The 19,003-nt window shown below is 38.0% G+C and overlaps 1 protein-coding gene across 8 annotated transcripts in view; it reads left to right on the forward strand.

The window, feature by feature from the left end:
• Window positions 1–15,123: 15,123 nt before the first annotated feature.
• Window positions 15,124–19,003, forward strand: part of NRXN3 (neurexin 3) — a 550,019-nt gene continuing 546,139 nt past the window's right edge. For all 8 annotated transcript variants that reach the window (XM_042047917.1, XM_042047922.1, XM_042047925.1 and 5 more), the window contains exon 1: window positions 15,124–15,243. The gene's annotated coding sequence lies outside the window, so the exon portion shown is untranslated. The remainder of the gene's footprint in view (window positions 15,244–19,003) is intronic.

A 19,003-nucleotide genomic window follows, 5' to 3' on the forward strand; every position in this document is an offset into this window, starting at 1 on the left:
ATCTTTCCTTGAATGGATGTAAATTCTAGGCATAACAAAATTAATGCCTCCTATGCTAGCGGTGGTTATTTGCATAAATCATGTTATGTTAATAAAGGGGTTCACACTGTCAGGAAGGAAATTGAAAACTGCCACAAACAAAACCTTGGTAAGGAGATTCAGGCATTTTTCTGCACAGTCTTGCAGTCTGACTTTAAAACTTGTTCCCAGTGTTTGTTCAGGGTGAGAGGGCTGCAGGAGAAACGTGTCTGCATGGGTTTTTTTGTTTTTTTTGTTTTTTTTTTCAAAGGAAAGCTGTCAAATCAGGTGCACTGGAGATACAGCCCATTTCCCCCTGTATGTGAGCATATGAAGTGGAGGTGTCCAGGCTTCCTCCTGCTGAGAGGCCCTGGGGATTGCTCTGTTCATATCTAATAACTGTGACTGAAGAGGGCTTGAACTGAATCACTGCTGTGATGAGAGGCACCCAGAGAGAATGTGGTTGACTTAGAATGGTTGCCTGTTTAAGGCAGACTTGATTTCCTCCATGTTACTCTGGTACAGTGTCGGTGATTGGGCTGTAGGAACCATCTCTGCCACAAACACAGATGAGGAGTGCAGGAAGCATTTTTGACAAATCTCTCTCTGTGAAGATAAAAATAATCAAAATCAATTTCATAAGGGCAAACTCCCCTAACTGATAATTGTTTGCAGAATCTACCTTTTTCCTTGGGGATTGTTCTGTAAGGGACTATACTGTAATCATCTGTACCATCTTAAGAGTGCAAAGAATAACTTTGATGGAAAAAGCATCTGCCATTAGTGTGTCCAGAACGTTGCTGCTCATGATACAGCAGAGCTGTTGGTCAGCTGGAGTTCACAGACCTGAGTTTATCAGATACAGATTTGTGGTCAATAGTTTTCATGTCTGATGCTAAGAATAGTTTTATGTATGTTGGTCAGTACTTTAGATTAATAAATATTGGTAAATAGGGACATTAGTCTACAGGCTTTGCTTGAGGTAGTTAATTTTATATGCAGTTTTTCTGAATAGAGATTTTTCTCACAAATGTTTTGTTTTTTCCAGAAGTAGTATTGCTGAAAGCAGCTGCCAAGTACAACTAGATTGTGTTTTCATTTGAATAGTTTATTAGCTGAAACGTGCAGATTTATGTTGACTGCCTCTATTTGTCAGTTAGTTTGAACTTGGCAAGTATTTATGAAAAAAGGAATGGGAAAAATAAAAATATGATCACATTTAAGATAAAAATATTTTGACTTTTCATTTTTAACTATGTCTCAATATTAACTTACTCTAAAATTATTTCTTTTCCCAGTCAGTGAAACCAAAAATGTCTGGTTGCCAGTGAAATAAAATGTTTTCATAGAACAACTTAGGTTGGAAAGTGGTGTCTGGAGGTCTGTGGTCCAACTCCCTGCATAAAACAAAGCCAGCTTTTAAAAATATTTCTGTCACTTTGAGACCTCCTTCTGTGTGACTGCAGCCTTTCAAAGGTGATTGAAAGTGTTCTTTCATGAACAGCAGCTGGCTCCCTCAGTACATTTGGATGCAGCTTTTCTGGTCCCATGAATTTATAAATGTCAGAAACTTTGGAGGCCTGACCTTGCTGTTGAATACCACAGCAAAGAAGGTGCAGTGTGAGTACTTCAGCCCTATTTGGCTTTGCATTAAAAAAAACCTCCATGCAGAACATTTTTGGGTTGTTTTCAGGGAGCAATTTTTGGTCCAGAAACCTAGGACATTTTCAGATTGGCATGAAGTGATTTTCTCTTCCTTCTGCTGATGTTGCCAGTTTGTTCACTGAACTGAAAAATATCTCCTGTTCTTTTTATTTCCTGGATGTCAAACATAATCTGTGCTGTGGCAGCACCCTGTGGTCCAGTTCTTGTTCTGAAAGCATGTGTTTGCATATAGTATAAATATTCACCTTAATGTCATAATCCAACATACATGGTATTTCTGTTCTAGCAGCAGGCATTCTTCAGTAGATAATCAGATGTGGCTTATGAAAGAGAAAAGTCACAGAAAAGGTGCATTTTCACATTGCATTTGTTTAAGTGCTGAAGGGATATTTCTTTGTGTTGGTGAGAGAGCAGATGTTCTTTGCATCATTTTTGACTATGTGGCTATTGCTTGTATTTGACTATAAATATAAAAGAGTAAATTTGCTGATCCAGATGGTTGTCCTAGATTGGTGTTGTGATAGAAATAGTCTTTTTATTGTTCTTTGTCTGTATTTGACACCTCATTAAAAGTCAGCATTGGTATAAAACTAGAAGCTGTTTTGCTTTGTGATGTTAGTGATATTGAATGAGAAATTAGAAGTCCCTTAATTCCAACTCATCTCAGTAGTACTTGACACATTTTTTTACTCTGTACCTGCTTGAAATTGCGACAGTGACATTAAGGGATATTAAATGTGACCCAGTTGCCTGCAGGCTTGTACAAATGGCTTGGTTTATGGCTAAAATTTCAACTACCAATTTGCTATTAAGCATGCTTTGCATTAAACAAATACTTAGCAACTTTTAAAACTGGACTTGGGAGTGAGTGAGAGATGACACATCTATAAATACATCCCTTCCTATAAAATTGCTCTATTCTTTATTGAGACTTTGAATTTATATACCAGTTCATCTGATTTTCCAGACTGATGTGCTTTACAGCTTCCTTTCAGCACCTCTGAAAATCAAGCTGCCATTGAATTCATGCACGTGCATTTGTTAAAACTGAACTGCTGTCAGTTGGATATACCGTTAATTAGTCTTTACAGCAAAAAAGGGTCAGAACTAGTTCCCTTCTCTTCCTTAAAAAAAAGAGTAAATAAAAGAGGAAGCAAGAGAGAAACCCTGAGGCTTCTTCCTAGCAAAACGGGGTTCAGCCCAGAGGCAGGGTCATTTAACCATTGAGTGATGAACCCAGGCTGGTGATCGGGAATAATTGCTTGTCGCTCAAACAATTCAAGTTTCAAATGAGCCATCCGGCTCCTTCCCAGACTTCAGGTTGGAAATGCTACACTTGATAAAAAGCTCACAAACCAGTAAGAGGGAGTAGTTTACAACCAGTAATCTAAAGCATCCTTTAGCAGTACAAATTAAACAAATTAAAAAAGCAGAACAAATAAACAAACCAAAAGAAAAAAAACAACAACCCCAAACTTGACCTGTGGTCCTATCGAGTGTTACCCAGCGCGTTATTTTAGAAGACCTTGGTGAGATCAGGCTAATATGACACTTGCAGATGCAAGTATTTATTTCTATGAAAACCTGACTTCTGAAGAACCAGTACTTTAAAGATTTAGAAACAGGAGTCTTCTGAGGTCTAATCCTCATTTTCCAGGCTTGGCTATTGCTTTGAATAATCCATCAAATCTTTACTTCACCACATCATTAATGTTCTTGGAGGTGTGATGAGCTAAGTGATGGCATTTGTTTTTCCTGACTGATTCTGCAGTGATTCTTAATAAATCATCCTGAAATGCCTTATCCTTTTGCATTTTAAAACAAAGCAAAAACTCAACACCTCCCCCCAGCCAAACCCCTGCTTGAGAGGAGTGCTTATTCCCCTTGAAGTTGTGGGAACTATAGAGAGCTTAAAACTCTTGTCCTTTATAGCTGTGCCAGTCATTTGTATCATGGCCTGTATTAGCTGTCTGGTGCTGTCCTAAAAATCAAGTTTCCTCAACTGATTGACCCACAGGACTTGATGGTCTCTTCTACTTACTGTGGTGTTTATCTTGCACTGATTGTAGAATCTGAAGATCCACATTTTAAAGAGAATTTATAAGTCTTCTGCTGCTGTGATAGTATTAAAATGGTATGTTTGCTGATTGTATGGACTCTGTAAATGCTAGTAGTTTGCAGCATTTGTTCAGCATAGAATCTGAATGCTTTCTAAACATGCATGGATTCATTCTCACAGTGCTCCCGTGAATGATAGAAATTAGAGAAATACTGGTTTGATGAGCATTGCAGCACACCAGCTGTTCACCAGCTAGAGATAGACATGGTGGGGAACAATATATAGGGAGAGAGGTGTGTATAATCTACCCATGTCTGTAACAATCGCTACCCCCTTTTTTAACAGACAGCTGGAGAGCAAAAAAGAGATTGTGTTGAGGTTTTGTGGGTTTGATTTCTTTGAAAAGGCAACACACAAATAACCTTTTCTCAGAGGAAAAGGATGTCTTTTCAAACTTGCAATGGAAAAGAAAGTATGCTCATCACTAAGCTTTCCATGGGAAATGGAAAGAGATGTTATAGAGAGATGTTTGTGATCAGCTTATGCCAGTAATCAAATTCTAAGTTTTTACAACTTAGGCAGGGGTCAGCATACATACTATTACTTGATAGTCAAACAATCTTATTGCTTAAATTGTCTTTGAAAGAGCTTGAACTCATATGGAATCCCAATACAACTAGATTGTTTTATTTCTTTGAAAACTTTCCTACTATTTTAAATGTGGTGCACAACAACTAATAAACCTTGATTGTAACCAAGATGGCTGATGAAGATGCACAGGCATCAGTTGATCTCAGGGGTTATAAAGTCACCACTTTCCTTCCTTGTGTTCAGCTCATGATTTGTACACTGATGTTGCTGTCAGAGTTCCGGCCTTTTTAAAGTGATCATAAACTTTTCTCTGTATTGGGCACCAGAAGGAGATCCCCAAATGCTGGTGGTACCTTTCCAGAAGTAAGTCTACTTCCTGTGGGAAGAGGTCTGCTTTGTTTCTCTTTTCTCTTTCTCCTGGTATGTTGCTGTTTTAGGATGACTCCTTACAATTAATTACCTGGTGTACTCCTATCTAATTTTAACAATATTAGAATTACGTGTAGATGTTACATGAAGCATAGAGGATTTTTATGAAGGTATGCATATGAAATGATGTGACTCAAGAGGTATGGCACCCTCTTGAGAAGAGAGATGGCATCAGTTTGGATCTTAGACACTGTTTGTTATTGGGAGCATTGAGGACAGAGAGATATGGATATGTTTAAAGCTCTGTGCTTAACTTTACCATTCTCTCTTCTCCCGGGGCATTTTTTTCCTTTACATGCCCCTTAGCTGACATGAAAGCTGTGACTTTTAAAATCTGAATTTCAAAGGAGTTCTCAAGATTTGCCTCAGATGTCATCTTTATCTGTAAATCCTCACTATCCTTCAGTCTGCATGTCTGGTCCCTCAGCTTTCCAGAAGCCTGTGATCCTTCCTTGATAGCTCCTTAAGCTTAAGGAGTCTTTTGCCTGTAGGTCGACCACTTGTCTTTCTCATCTGGGTTTCTCAGTTTAGGTAGAAAGAAACCATTCCATGCTATCAGAAGACTGGAGGTTGGTGGTGTCTGTAAAGCAGCTGCGGAGGATTTTCATCAGTGGATACAATCTTTTTGCTATGACTGGGGTCATTTTCTGCTAGCAGGGTCCCAGTTCTTTTGGGAGTATGCATTATGACTACTGCTGACAGGTTTTTGGAAATAGAAGGGTTAAGTGTCATTAAAAAAATTATTTGCAGATAGACTTCTAACCAGCATCTTGACTGCTGGATATGTCTTAATCTTTGAAGTCAGTTGTTAGTGTAGATCTAGTTTCCAAAAAGGTTTTATCCATTTTTGAAATGTTTGCTAAAGGAAAACATTTATTCAAGAGAGTCCAAGCTTTTCCTGGCAACACAACTTTGTCCACATTCTGCCTCCTAAAACTTTATTTTGAGGTTGCATTAGCATTGCAGTGTCCTGGATAAATAAGGAATTCTGCAAATACTGAGATGAAAATGAAAAGCTTAGAGGATGGCGACCAAAAAGAAGTATTTAACTTGCAGCTCAAGAAGACAAAGCATAAGGGGGTATTTGGAGAAAATCTTGTGTCTCTACTCCTTGTACAGATAGATTCAGTAGAACTTCCCCATGAAATGTTTTTATTAGGTTGTATTTGTTTTCTGCTTTGTAACCTGGAGATGTGGTTTATCTTAAATAGGTAAAATATATACCAGTGCTCTAGTTATTAAATATCAGGAAAATTTTCAGTCACAACAGTGTAATCTGTGTTGCTATATGGTCACTATCTTGTGCTAACCATTCCTATTTAAGAAGTGGGAGAATAGTCAATGACTCTTCAAAAGGTAACAGCAGCTGAGGTCTCTATTGTGTTCCCCATGAAAGACACTCTTTGAGGTGGGTAAGCTTTTAAATGCCTTTAGCATTAAACACTCCGGTCTGCACTACTGATCCCTTAGCTTTCCAGAAGCATTTGATCCTTCCTCAATAGCTTCTTAAGTGAGATAAAGAGACTCTTCTGTGTTAGGTCCAAGTACCACTTACCATCCTTCTCTCAGTAGTTTCTCGCTTCAGGCAGAGAGGACCAACGTGTGTTACCAGTTATGCACACACAGCTTGCCTGTAATATCTGAAAACAAAAGATCTCCACTTGCAAATTTTGGTTGCTGTTTGTACTTGTTAATAGTATGATTAATAGTATGATTTCTGTGCATTTGATGTTCCCCCTACCAATACACCCAGGGTTCCCGGTAGACTTACACATACTGGTTAATATGCAAGTTAAAAAACTCCAAAGATCATAAAAAAGAGTGGCACCCTTCAGAATGGAGGTAGAAAAAGATAGCTAACCTAAAGAGCATATGCAGTGTTTTGTACCCCCTGCAGAAGACTGGAATCCTGCTGGCTTTGTAATCAGTTAGACATAATTCTGTGATGCTGTTATGCTCTTAGAGGGACGCTGAAGCTAATTCATGTCACACTCCTAGCAACAATGAAGGTAACTCTGTGTGCATTTGTAACACCTCTGGCACCCAGGTACCACAGGGAAAGGTTCTTTAATTGAGAGAGAAGTTTAGGTCCTTTGAACATTTGATGATGTTGTTCTTTGCCCTTGATATCTGGACAAAGAAGTGTTGGTACCAGGACTGTCTCCTGTTGTAATGCTATGCTGTTGGTGAGGACTGTGCAGTGTGTCCTAAAGTGCATTTAAAAAAAAACTTTAAGGCAACATTTGGGACTGGATCTTCAAGGAGCTTTTTTTTTTTTTCTCTGACTCAGCTGCCTATTCAACTGCCAAATGTGCCTTTGGGAAGAGGAGACCCTTTCTTTGGTATTATTTTCTGTGTTCTGAAAGAGGGGGACAAAGATGCTATCCTATTGTTAGAAAGTGGTCTCGGATCCTTTTCTGAAAGACGTGCAATTACTGTACGGCACTGTATGGCCACGTACTGTATGATTTATCCATCCCTCTGATCTCCTTGCTTTTCAGATTTAGATGAGAAGTTGCTACTATAATACTTAAAAAAGGCACAAAAAACCGCCTCTACAATAAGAATCATATCATTCCAAAATTCAAATAATCCTTTCAAATGAAGTAATAGAGGCAATTAGAACACTCACTAAATGGGATACGAGCTTTTCCAGCTTGTTCCTTCCTGTTCCTTAGTAACATAGCAAAAGAAAGGAGTTTTGAGAGGGGGAGTGGGGGAGAGGGTTCGGTTCTTGGTTTAAAGACTCATACATGTGGTTCATAATTTTTTACCCTCTAAGTGGTTTGAATCTCATCCAGGCAGTCAGCAGTCAAATTATTTCATTGCTGCTCTATATGTGTCTGTGTGATACATATGGCTCACTCCAGTTGTCTCAGCCTCTTTGCCAGCATCTTTTTCTCACTATCATCATGATTAACCCACTTGTTTTGCAGTGTTTATGGAGAGACTTGAAACTACTGTGGTCTTATGGTTGGTAGCACAGTCCATCTATGCTTCAAGTAAGGTACATCAATGGGAGTAGTGAGAAGCTGTTTGGTTTTGGTATCTGTATTATTGTATCTACACAGGAATAGAAAGAAGAGTTAAATCTCTAGCTTTGTTACTCCTGCATCTTGCTTTGATTGGCAGTGCATTACTGGAAAAGCTAATAAAATGTATAGCTTCCTTAAAATAGAATCTCTTTTCCTCTCTATTACTGTTGTGGTTTACTAAAGTCTATGCATAATTGTTGCTATAACGGTTGCATTAAAATTCTTTCTTACACTAAAACTTTGTGAAGTTCTGCATATCTGTAATTTCTGCATATACTCATTTCTTATCTGGCAAATCACACCCGTTAAATAAGTATACCTGAAATCAGTGGTAGTTGCTATTACGGAGGCAAATCTGGGTTGAAGTTTTAGAGTTATTTTATTAATTGCTGGGGTGTAGTCATCTTCAAAGCAAAATATATGAGCAGGTGAAACTCTGGAAAGCAACACGGAGTACTGTAAGCCCTTTGAACTCACATAAGACTGTCTAAGCGGCAGCTTCAGTGAATGCGGTTTCCCTCTAGTGGTGCTCCCTGCGGTAGACGCTGCTCCTGTGATTGCCTGGCTGCTTAACTTGCACTAAGAGTTGACTTGAGCTTTGCTCTCTGAAAATCTAGTGTGTACAAATATTTCCTTAGGCAAATTGTAGATGAGTCACAATATTGCAGCTTCTGAGTTCTTTATACCTACGCTGAAGCTTTTGTTGCCCTGATCTGTTAGGAACAGCAGTTTAAGGCGTTTGGCAAATGTGAAGTGGTTCATATGACAGCTTTATCTGAGAACAAACATAGTCAGTGTGACTGAAATCACTTTGAAGTTAATTCAATTAAACTCTTGTAAATCTTAATTTTAAAAGCATGAATACTTGAGGGTTTTTTACGTAGTTCTGTGTCCTTTTTTGACCTCCTCACTGGTTGTGAATATAAAATAAAATTCCTTTCCTTAAAAGTGAAAAACCTCACCCAATAAAAATGGGAAACCACCTATTACCATTAAAAATTAATAAAATCTTGAATAGATAATAAGAAATGCTTCACTTTATTTTTAAACAGTGGATTTTTTTCATTTAGCTTGAAGTTGAAATATTTTGGATGTTTTCTAAGAATAAAATTATTTTTGGATGAACTGAAATATCCTTTCATTAAAATTGTAATTTACTATTTTAACCCTTTTGAGGGATCAAGTTTCTGTTAACATGAATGTTTTCCTGTTAAAAATGATTCTGCTCTAGATACACAGTAGTGTCTAAAGGCATTAAAATTCAACAACAGTGAAATTGGGTAAACAAGGAGCATAACCCACTGCCCTTGATGGAAAAACCTCAAGATGAATGCAATTTGTGCCATGTGTGGCCTGTATGATATATGCAATCAAATCATCTCCTTGTTCTTAATCACAAGTTTTATTCATGTCACTTGAAAGACATGCAACTAAATTTTCACACCAAGTTTTGTTTCAGAGTCTTATGAAAAAGCTGCAATCATGTTGAATGCTGCCTGAATCTGTGTTGAACATTACAGCTATTGGCCAGGGTGTCTGCAGTGAAAATAACAGCCATTCAATATGCTGATACATGTATTTATAGCAAAAGCAAGGAAGTATGTTGTGTTTAGTTGGGTTTGGTTTTGGTGTTTTTTTTTTTTTTTTAAAGGGCTTTTAAAAAATATTAAAATATATTGTATCCAAAATAGTTAAACCTAGATTAACTTTTTTTTTTTTGCCATGTTTGTATGGAGATGGGGGTAGGTTTGAGAGAATGAGTAGGGTGGTCTTGCTAATTTTCAGTTAGTTTCTGAGCTAATTCCATGCACTCTGTTAGTCCGGGTGTTTCAGGGAATTCTTACTTGCACCTGTGAGGCTAATGGACTCTGTGGGTGTTTAAAGGACTCTGTGTATGCACTTTTTACTGCTGAATGGATGTAAATAATTAAACCTTGGTTCTGGGTAGGCTGATGTAAATCATCTCAACTTTATTGACTTTATGCAATAAAGCCACTGTGTAAAGCTGTAAACAAAAAATTTTTAGCATGTCTTACAGAAAAGTTGTTTTTTTTTAAGTGCATGCTATGTTTTGTTTAGCTTGTGGGGTAGTACATGGACATTATCCCGTTCCTTGAGGAAATGGAAAGACTGGTGCAGGTAAGGTCCCCAGTGAAGGTATTGAGTATCTGTAGGGGAGTGCGACTGCTTGTTCCTTGTTGGCAACCAACATTTTCTTGAAAAGAGGAATTCTAAAGCCTGTATATGAGCAAAACAAGTGTGTGTGTATGAGAATATAGGTTGATTTGACTGGGATAGCTACATAAATGTCTTCAACGTACAGAGTCAGGGGTTGCCACTTGTTTCTTAGCAATTAACAATGCTCCTGGTGTTGAACAGCAGATCCTGGTCAAGGAAAAGACTGCCCTAAAATGCTTTGTCCATACTAGTGCTGCTTGAAAAAACCAACAAAATTTACACTACTGATTTATATTTAACTAAGACTGAAAGTTACTGAAGATTTTCAGAGCAGCTGCCAGCTCTGCTTTTGAGTCGTTCTTGTGTTTTGATATTCTACCTGTAGTAAGTGGGAACTTACCACGTATCAGGAAGCCATAAAGGTGTGTGAAAAATTGGAAGCATCTTTGTCCTTACACCTATTTCTTCCTTTTTTGTGGTCTTGTGATTCATCCTCATGTTGTTTCACAAATCTCTGTGCACACATTTTACACGGCAAACCACAGCTCCTCTGGTCATTATATAAAGGTGTAAGTTAAAACATCCAATGCCCCTCCTCCATCACAAATGAAAAAAAGGGGGCAGGGGGGAGCAAAGAAACTTCCCCTTCCCAGACCCTCCTTGCCTTGGGATGCTAATGGCACTCCAGCAGGGTGTTGCCCTGTATGAAAGAGACACAAAAATGCATCTTCCACTGAAAAAATCTGAGATGGTAGCTAAGCATTTTAATTAAAAAGTAAAAGCAGAGAAAACCTTATCATTACTTCTTCTCAAAGCATTAGTATCACTGTAGAATTATCATTGTAATTGTGCTGAGCGAAGCCCCTTGTCCATTCTCATCCATACGGCAACATCCCTCCTGTTCAGCTCTTGTGGCATCTGTAGACTTCAATGTTCAACCTCTTCTATAATGTTGGGTAAGATATGCAGTGATGAAGATAGCCTGGTTTCATGCAGGTCATTTTAGTCTAATAAATGGATCAGATGATGACAGCCTGCATCAAAGTAAAAGCACACTTTTTGATCCACCTGTGAGAAACTGCAGAGGGGATTAACCCTCTTTCTCCTTTACCTCACAGGAGGAAATTTCTGTGTGCTGTTAGCCGCTGAGGGTGGATAACAAGTGTGTTTTCAGAGGTATTGTCAGAACTGCATCCCTCTGACCAGTTGTTCTAAACAAGTGAGTTCTTGGGGGGCACGTGGAAAGCAACTTGGCGTTTTTTAGAAGGCTTGATCTGCTTTTTGATTCTTTATACTTTGGCATGTGTATTCTTGGCAATTTTATATAGTTTATTTGAGCCAAGCTATTAATTAACAGCAGTGCACCTTTGACGTAGAGATAATATTTGGGACACTGGGCAGATTGGATGGAGTTATTCCATGTTGAAAGCATATACTAATTGTTTTTTATGAACAATATGCATACAAGTTTGAGTAGATTTTGGAGGATTCATGGGAGAATGAGGGGGATTCACTGTGGTTGAATCAAGTAATATTTGCTCAAGAAGCCTGAACTGCAGCTGAACTCATGCCCAGAATTTGGGGATGGCTAAGAGACAGATAGTTTTGCTTCTGATTAAGTAGTGTTTGCCACTGCTAAGCATAAAATGAATATTCACTAGCCTGCCTCATTTGAGGTGGAAAGTGAAATGTAGTGATCAATTCTATACGATACACAGTTTCTCAGAGAACATTGGGAAAGGGAGTGGAATGACCAAGACAGTCAGAGATGCCAGGAGTGATGCTCTGTCAGCTTAACTATTAAGTTATTGCTTCAATTAAAACTTTCTTATTCTGTTTACTGTTATGTTGTCCTTTACTCTTTCCATGCATAAAAATAAATTGCAGAAATAATCTAATGCCCAATGACCCAAAGTATTATAAATATAAAGTGTTTCCAGGTGTGCCATTCATTGCCACAAGAGCTCCTTGTCTGCCTTTTATCATAAAAGAATGTTGTACAAAGGGAAGATAAAAATCTCTAGCTTTTTTTCTTTCTCTGCCCATTTAATCTTCTGCTTTGCTTCCTCCTATGTCTGTTATCCTTGTTGAAAGATGATGTAGGTGCAGATAGCTTGAAAGTAGGAGAAAATGTAAACCTGCAAAGCATAAGACCACAGAAATGCCTTACCAGGCAGGAGATTTCTTAGGGACAGCATTATGGTGCTGGTACAAGTGGTCCATTTCCTTTCTATTTTCCCCAGCATCAGCAACTGTTGGATTAGGAATCTTCAAATCCTTGTTTAAAATTTGATCACATATAAATATCTGTACAGTAACAGCACATGTAGTAATCATGCTCAATGAAATAAGTTTTGGTATCCAGATGTGAAGTCCCTGTATACACTGTTCTTGGAACTACTCAGAATTCAATGGGAGCTTGCACAAGGAGCAGCAATTCATTTGCACATTCTCAATTGAAAAATGGGGACACAATTTTGCTGCTTTTCAGGTCAACTCACTGCTGCATAAATGTCTTGAAAGCATTTGAATATAAACCCGTTTGAATAATGTAAAATAATGTTTGTTTAATTCTTTCTTTTAAGATCAGATATGTCTGGTTTGAAAAATTTATCTGAACGCTAATGTATTGAGTTTTTGTATGTCATGTAATTTGGGTAACCCTACTAAAAGAAGCCAATGCCCATTTTTACAAAAGGAGGGTGGTAAGTGAACAAAAGTATTACAACTTTTTTTTGTTTCTACTGATGAAATATAAAATTGTCTGATCAAGACATGGACTTAAACAACAAAATAATTCATATCTGTGGTGCTTAATTTTCAAATTTTTATCCCAAGCTATTAACCAGTTACTTCTAAGTAGACAACCTTACTCATTTGGAAAAAGTGGGAATGCTGCAACTTTCTATTCATTTATTTGTGAATTGGTTAAGCTACATTTTCTGAGAATATATTCCTGTAACTTCTGTTGGTGTCAGAGTTTCATTTTGAAAGTGTTACAGTGGGCATCAAGACAATCCAAACCACAGACTGTTTTAGCTGATCCCTGTTTTATCAGGCTAGGGTTGAACTAGAAGGTCAGCAACTGAGTGAGTTACTCAACCATGCTGAATACAGAGCTATTGCACAGAAAGCATTGCCTTGTCAGCTGAGCAGACTCCAGCACACCTGACTATCTGTTGGCTGAGCCCTACAGAGCTCTAATGGATATGTGGAAAAGATTGGGTTTTTAAAAAGCATTTTCTGCTCATCCCCCCTTTCCCCTGCTTTCAGATGGCATTATACAAACGCACACGACCAGGTGACCTCCTTCACCCTCCTACCCAGGAAGTGGCTGTGTAGAACTATAGTAACTGATGTTGTATAATTTGATGTAGACAATAATTTCACTGGCCATCCAGAGATATAATTTTGTGAATTCTGATCTAGGATAAAATATACTTACTGATGTATGTCTAGCATAACTTTCTTGGATTCTTAGAGTTTTGTTTGTCTGGTGCCAAAGAACTTAAAACTTTCTGGCCATCAGCTAGCTGCCTTGTTCAGCTGGATTTACATGTGTGGTATGTGACTTTCGCATGTGGTTGAGGGACAGCAGAAGTTATGTGTTTCTCCTGCTGAGGAGATATTCTCTGTAACTTCAATATATGACTCCCCATCCTTTTAATCCAAGAATGACTCTTATCTTTCAGGTCACTAGAAAAAATTTTTTTTCCTCTTAGTTTATGGTAAAATTGGCTGGCAGTGGTCTTTATTTGAAAAGTTATTATTCTCCTTTTTTATTAGCATGAACTGCATGATTTTTTTAAAAAGAATAACAGAATATTTATTTTGTTTTGGTCTCCTTCTGAAGAATTCCTCTACTACACATTGTATCCTAGTTGAATGAGACACCATCTTCTTTGCCCATGTTCCTCCTTTGCTGAGAAGTAATTATGGTAATGTTGCTCATTAGGCACTGTGCATCCCGTGGGCTATGGACTATCTGACCTTAGTTTTACCAGTGCAGTAGGATAGCTGTAGCAGTGCCTCATTGTCCCTATCCTGTCTCTTTTAACATGTTCAATATGTCTCGTTTTTTCTTCCTTGGGTTCCCCTTTTGCCAGTTTGGGCAGTGGGTCCAGACCCAATGTGCAACAAGCTTGGCTGCCCTTGTTCTACATTTTCTGGTATACCTGGATCAAAAGTCCCCACTTTAGTACTGCACTAAAATGAGGATAGATGCTTTCAATTTAGCACACACCATTATTCAATTTCACTTACTGTTTGACATGAGTGAGGTGTTCTGGTCCTGTAATCTGAACAATTAATTTTTTAAGTAATTGCCTGTCAACTGTGATGGGTGAGCAGCAAAACTGGACAAATATGAGTAGCACTAATGCTGTTTTCCCAGGAGCATTGTTTGCAAGGGCAACTGTGGTCTAACCTTTAGGAGAAGACATGGTTCCTCTTCCTCTTTTGACTATAATTCAAGGGTTGAAGTAAGCACCTCAAAGCTAGGCTGCTTTGCCAAAGAACCTTAAAGCAATCAGCCAGGTTGGTAAATGGTTTTCTTTTTGAGATTTTAATTTTTTTTTAAATCATTTTTGAAGGTGGGCTTTGAAGTTCTGTGGGGTTTTTTTATTGTATTTTGAGAGGTTGGTGTTTTTTTTGTTTTTGGTTTTCTTTGAGACTGAAACCAACCTGGTGTTTGATACTGGAGTGTTGAAAGACCAGTGTGATTAACTTTGAAAAGAGTCCCAGGTACCTTGGGGATGTTGTAAATCCAGATTCTTAGGAGAGCAAAATGCTACTGTAATGGCTCCACTTTAGAGATATTTCAGTCATCAACTTGTTTTCCTATTACTGTAATGTGCTGTACAACGTGATGTTTGGAAATTAGTACCACAGCACAAGAGAGATTTCTACCCATTTTAAATGCATGAGATCTTAGGGCTCTGCGGAGGAAGGCACCTGACTGAATGAAAGGGTTTGTGATTCCCTGAGCTGGGAAGGTGTAGGTGTGAGGGTTGATTACAGGTTGTTAAATGCCTGTACACTCTACTGGTCTGTATAACACCAGGTTGATTTTCATGATTATTCCCATTGAGCAAGTACTAAAGTGATTGTGGGTCTGGCTTTAACTGCTGCACCTATCACCCTTCCCAGGCAAGGGACCTGAAACCCTTTATGCTGGGCAGAAACTCAATGACAACGAGTGGCACACTGTCCGGGTGGTTCGGCGAGGAAAGAGCCTCAAGCTGATTGTGGATGATGATGTTGCCGAGGGTAAGAGTGAGTTTTTTGATCTCTTTATTGTATCTCCATTTCTAGTCTTTACCTTCTCCCTGTTCTTGTGTGCATCTTTTCCCCCACCCCTTTCTGTTACCACCTGTGTATTATTTAATGTTACTATGTTGAAAATGAATGTTCAGGTCTGAGACACTGTTCTTAGCCAGCACCAGAAACTTCTGTGACAACTGTAACGACATGAGATACGGGTTTAGGGGACAGGTAAGCTTGCACGTATCTCAGATTGCAGAGGTGTTCAGCAAAACTTTCTCTTGATCCAGGCTCTTTTTGAAGTAGACTGAGTACACTCCATTCCTGAGTTAACATGATGGTTTCCAATGCTGTGGAATCAAAGCCAAGGCTCTCTAGACTGTTCCTCTGCACAAACTTTTCCTTGATGATAAACCTGCATGCAGTACATGTGTTACAGAGCATGGATTTATGTCTCTGCTGTTCCTTGATTATATTTTTGGGGGGTTTTTTTTGGTTTTTTTTTGGTTTTTTTTTTTTTTTGTTTGTTTGTTTTGTTTTGTTTTGTGTGTTTTTTTTTTTCTTTTCCTTTTTGTAGTTTGGGTATTCTTGATTTTTTTTTTTTCCATTTTCTGCATTTCCAGACAGCTTTTTGAGTTCCTACTTTTTGCAGAGAAATGTAGTTAAAGGGAGGAAAGAAAAGATCAATCAGTCAGGAAAGCTGGTGTGTCCCAGGTTGAGATTTGCATTGAAATTATCAAAGTACTTTAGACTGATCCTTTTCTAATTGCAAAATTTTAGAGATTATACTTTTCTGGTCCATTTCTCCATGACTGCAAGAGCCAGAAACCTATCCTTTTCTTTTGAAGGTCTAAAATTCTCATAGTCGTATATCACTTTAGGAACTGGGTTTTTGAGGAAAACATCAGCAGCCTGGAGGCTGATGATAGAATCAAAAAGAGCGGGAGCCCTGGATGCAAAACTGCTGGGGGTATGATTGTGAGTTGACACCCATGCTGGTTTGCCAAAAGCTGAAATCCTCTCTTCTGAGTAGCTTCTATTCAGAATGCAACTAGAGGGAATGGCTCCCATGCACAGTGCCAGAACACTATATCCTATCTCTGCAAAAAGATTTTTTCTTCTCTGTGAATTATTTTAAATACTGTGGTAATTTAGATTATTTGGAAAGCCAGGAGTCAGGAATCTGAAATAAGCCCAAAGAAGTCATCTTACAGGAAAATGGTTTGAAATAAGATTTTTCTCTGAAGTAAATATATGCTGTGCTATATAGACTGTGATTTTGCAAGAGAGATCAAGAAACATATGCAAGAAAAATCATTCTCTCTCCTTGTTGGAAGTCAGCCTTGGTGGTGGCTCGGTCAAAATTAGCTTAAAGGAAAAATGAATTTTACTTAACAGGGAACTTTTTGAGTTAGTGTCACATGCCGGCAAACAGTTCATCCCGATTAGTTCTAAATTTGAGAACAATTCTTCTGGATATGCTTTTTTTAGGAAGCACCACGAGGTGGCACTCTCTGCATTACCGAATCGATCCCCTAAAGCCATCTGGTTTTGAAGTCTCTTTTTCACGAAACTGAGTTTATAAATAATAATGATTCAATCCTGTACTAAAATAGTATACGCATATGTACATGTATATGAATTACATAATTAAAGATGCATTACAGCTAAAAATATTAGTTAAAAGAATGCCATCATGGCAAAGTCAAAAGTCAGAAAAGCCGGAGTTAAGATTTTCTGTGCAATCTGCATCCCACTTCCTTGGGCAGATGATAACAGTCTTCAGTGATGTGGTCACATAGATTTTTCCACAGGATTCTTGCTGTCTTAGGCATAGATCAGAATTCTAAATTGGGCCCCCAGTAGAAATAAACGGCCTATTTGATTTCAGTCTTCTTGTTGCTTGTTTGGAACAATGCATGCCAGGTAAATTTTGCTCTAAATTTAGACCTTGATTATTTTTTTTTTTAATTCTTATTTGTTTTGGTGGGTGTTGTGGGCTACTCATCAATATGTTTATACAGAGCTAAGAAGCTTTAACTGGATTTATTACCATTTCTGTGTTATGTGAAGTAAGTGTGCATCTTTTTCCCATTTTGCAGGTTTGGAAACAAGGCACCAGATTAAAGTTGAATGTATTTGGTACCAATTTGGCATATTTTTTTAGTCATTTGCATCAGAATGATTCAGCATGTCTGTAAAAACTACATCCTGTAAATTAGTTCAACCCTGCTACTTAAAGAATTAGATGTAGACAATTAGGGACCACCTATGAAAAAAATCTGTAATGAAGTGTGTGACTTGGTTTCCTGTAGGACATCTAAGGCAGAGACAGAATCCAATTCTTCTGGACAGCATTTTACTGTTTAATCACAAAACCTTTGTCCCACGTTCCTCCTGACCTCAGAACAGACCTCAGAACATCAGTGGTAAATGAGACACAAATATTGCAGATATGTTCCTCCCTATGACATTTTGCTAGCACCCAAATACCACAGTGGAGGCTGGAATTTTTTCTGTCTCTTACCACTTGAACTAGAGAGTTTCTGATTGCTGTAGTAGGTACAGTACTCTGTAGAGCACAGTGGGGGAACCAGAGGTGAACTCTGCAGGTGGGGCTGATAGCTAATGAGATCAGAAAACACTGGATTGCACTCCATGATTTCCTAGGAAATTACATCTCTGTTCTGTTTCTGATCTTATATTGCCATGTCCTTTTTAGCTTTTCACTGAACTACTCCTAACTTTCTACACTACTGCTTCTAACACTATTTCTTTTTTATTAAACCAGCCCCAGTTTTCTCATTTTTCACCTTTTCTAAGATTCTGGGCTCACCTCCTCCAAACTCCCTCACTCTATTTTTAATGCCCCCTATATTTGGGCTCCCTGTCCCAGTGTACTCCCGATTTCCCAGTCTTGGCTTTTCTCTCTCACTCAGGCCATAATTGCCTTGTATTTTTTTTAAGGTGTAGAAGAGCAAAGGAGGAGTTTTCTTGCCTTTGAGCATTGACATCTCTTAATTTTATTTTTCTAATTTTTTGTTATTTAAAGGTACTTTCTAATTTTAAGAAAAAGCACTTCTGGTTTGGAAAAATCCTAAGTTTTCATTTGATAACACTGAAACTTTAAGCCTCTAAGAATCACAGCGGTGGAAGTGAGAAAGTTTTTCTAAACAAATTTCCCCGTGTACTATTTCAGTTCCTGGAAACTGCCATTTTTCAAACTAAAATAATATTATTTCTGGTGAAGAACCATTTTATGATTTAAAAACATTTTCATTGGTCCTGACACTTGAATTTCTAAATAGTCAGAAATTTGTGATTGCCTTCAGCTTCTTCTAAGTTTGATCAGCTGTGTCTGCTTGGGTTGACGTTTTCCATGGTCTTTGTATAATTGCATTTATATTTAGATCCACTAGTAAAATTTGGAATAAGGGAAAAAGTTGAATTGGTTTGTGTAATATTTTTTCTTCATATTTGAAGCAGCTGAAAACATTTTTTCTAATAACAACTGTGTTTGTTTGCTGTCTTTGAGTAAAAGTTGGTCACATTTAGACAAAATATAAATTGAAAAATTGCAGTTTGTACATGGTCATGAGAGGTGATTTAGGAATATTTCAGTGTTTCCAGAGGCTCTAAGCAAGAAAATGACCATCAGTTCATTTAATCTGACTCTATACACTACAAACCAGGATGTATCATCCAAGTGTCTTTATAAATGTGTTCAGCTTTCATTCTATCCCCAACAGAAAAAAAAAAAAAAAAA

This window comes from Corvus kubaryi, unplaced genomic scaffold, assembly GCF_017639235.1.
Source record: "Corvus kubaryi isolate FWS band 111438036 unplaced genomic scaffold, C.kubaryi_AGA036_p1.0 66, whole genome shotgun sequence".
Taxonomy (NCBI): Eukaryota; Metazoa; Chordata; class Aves; order Passeriformes; family Corvidae; genus Corvus; species Corvus kubaryi.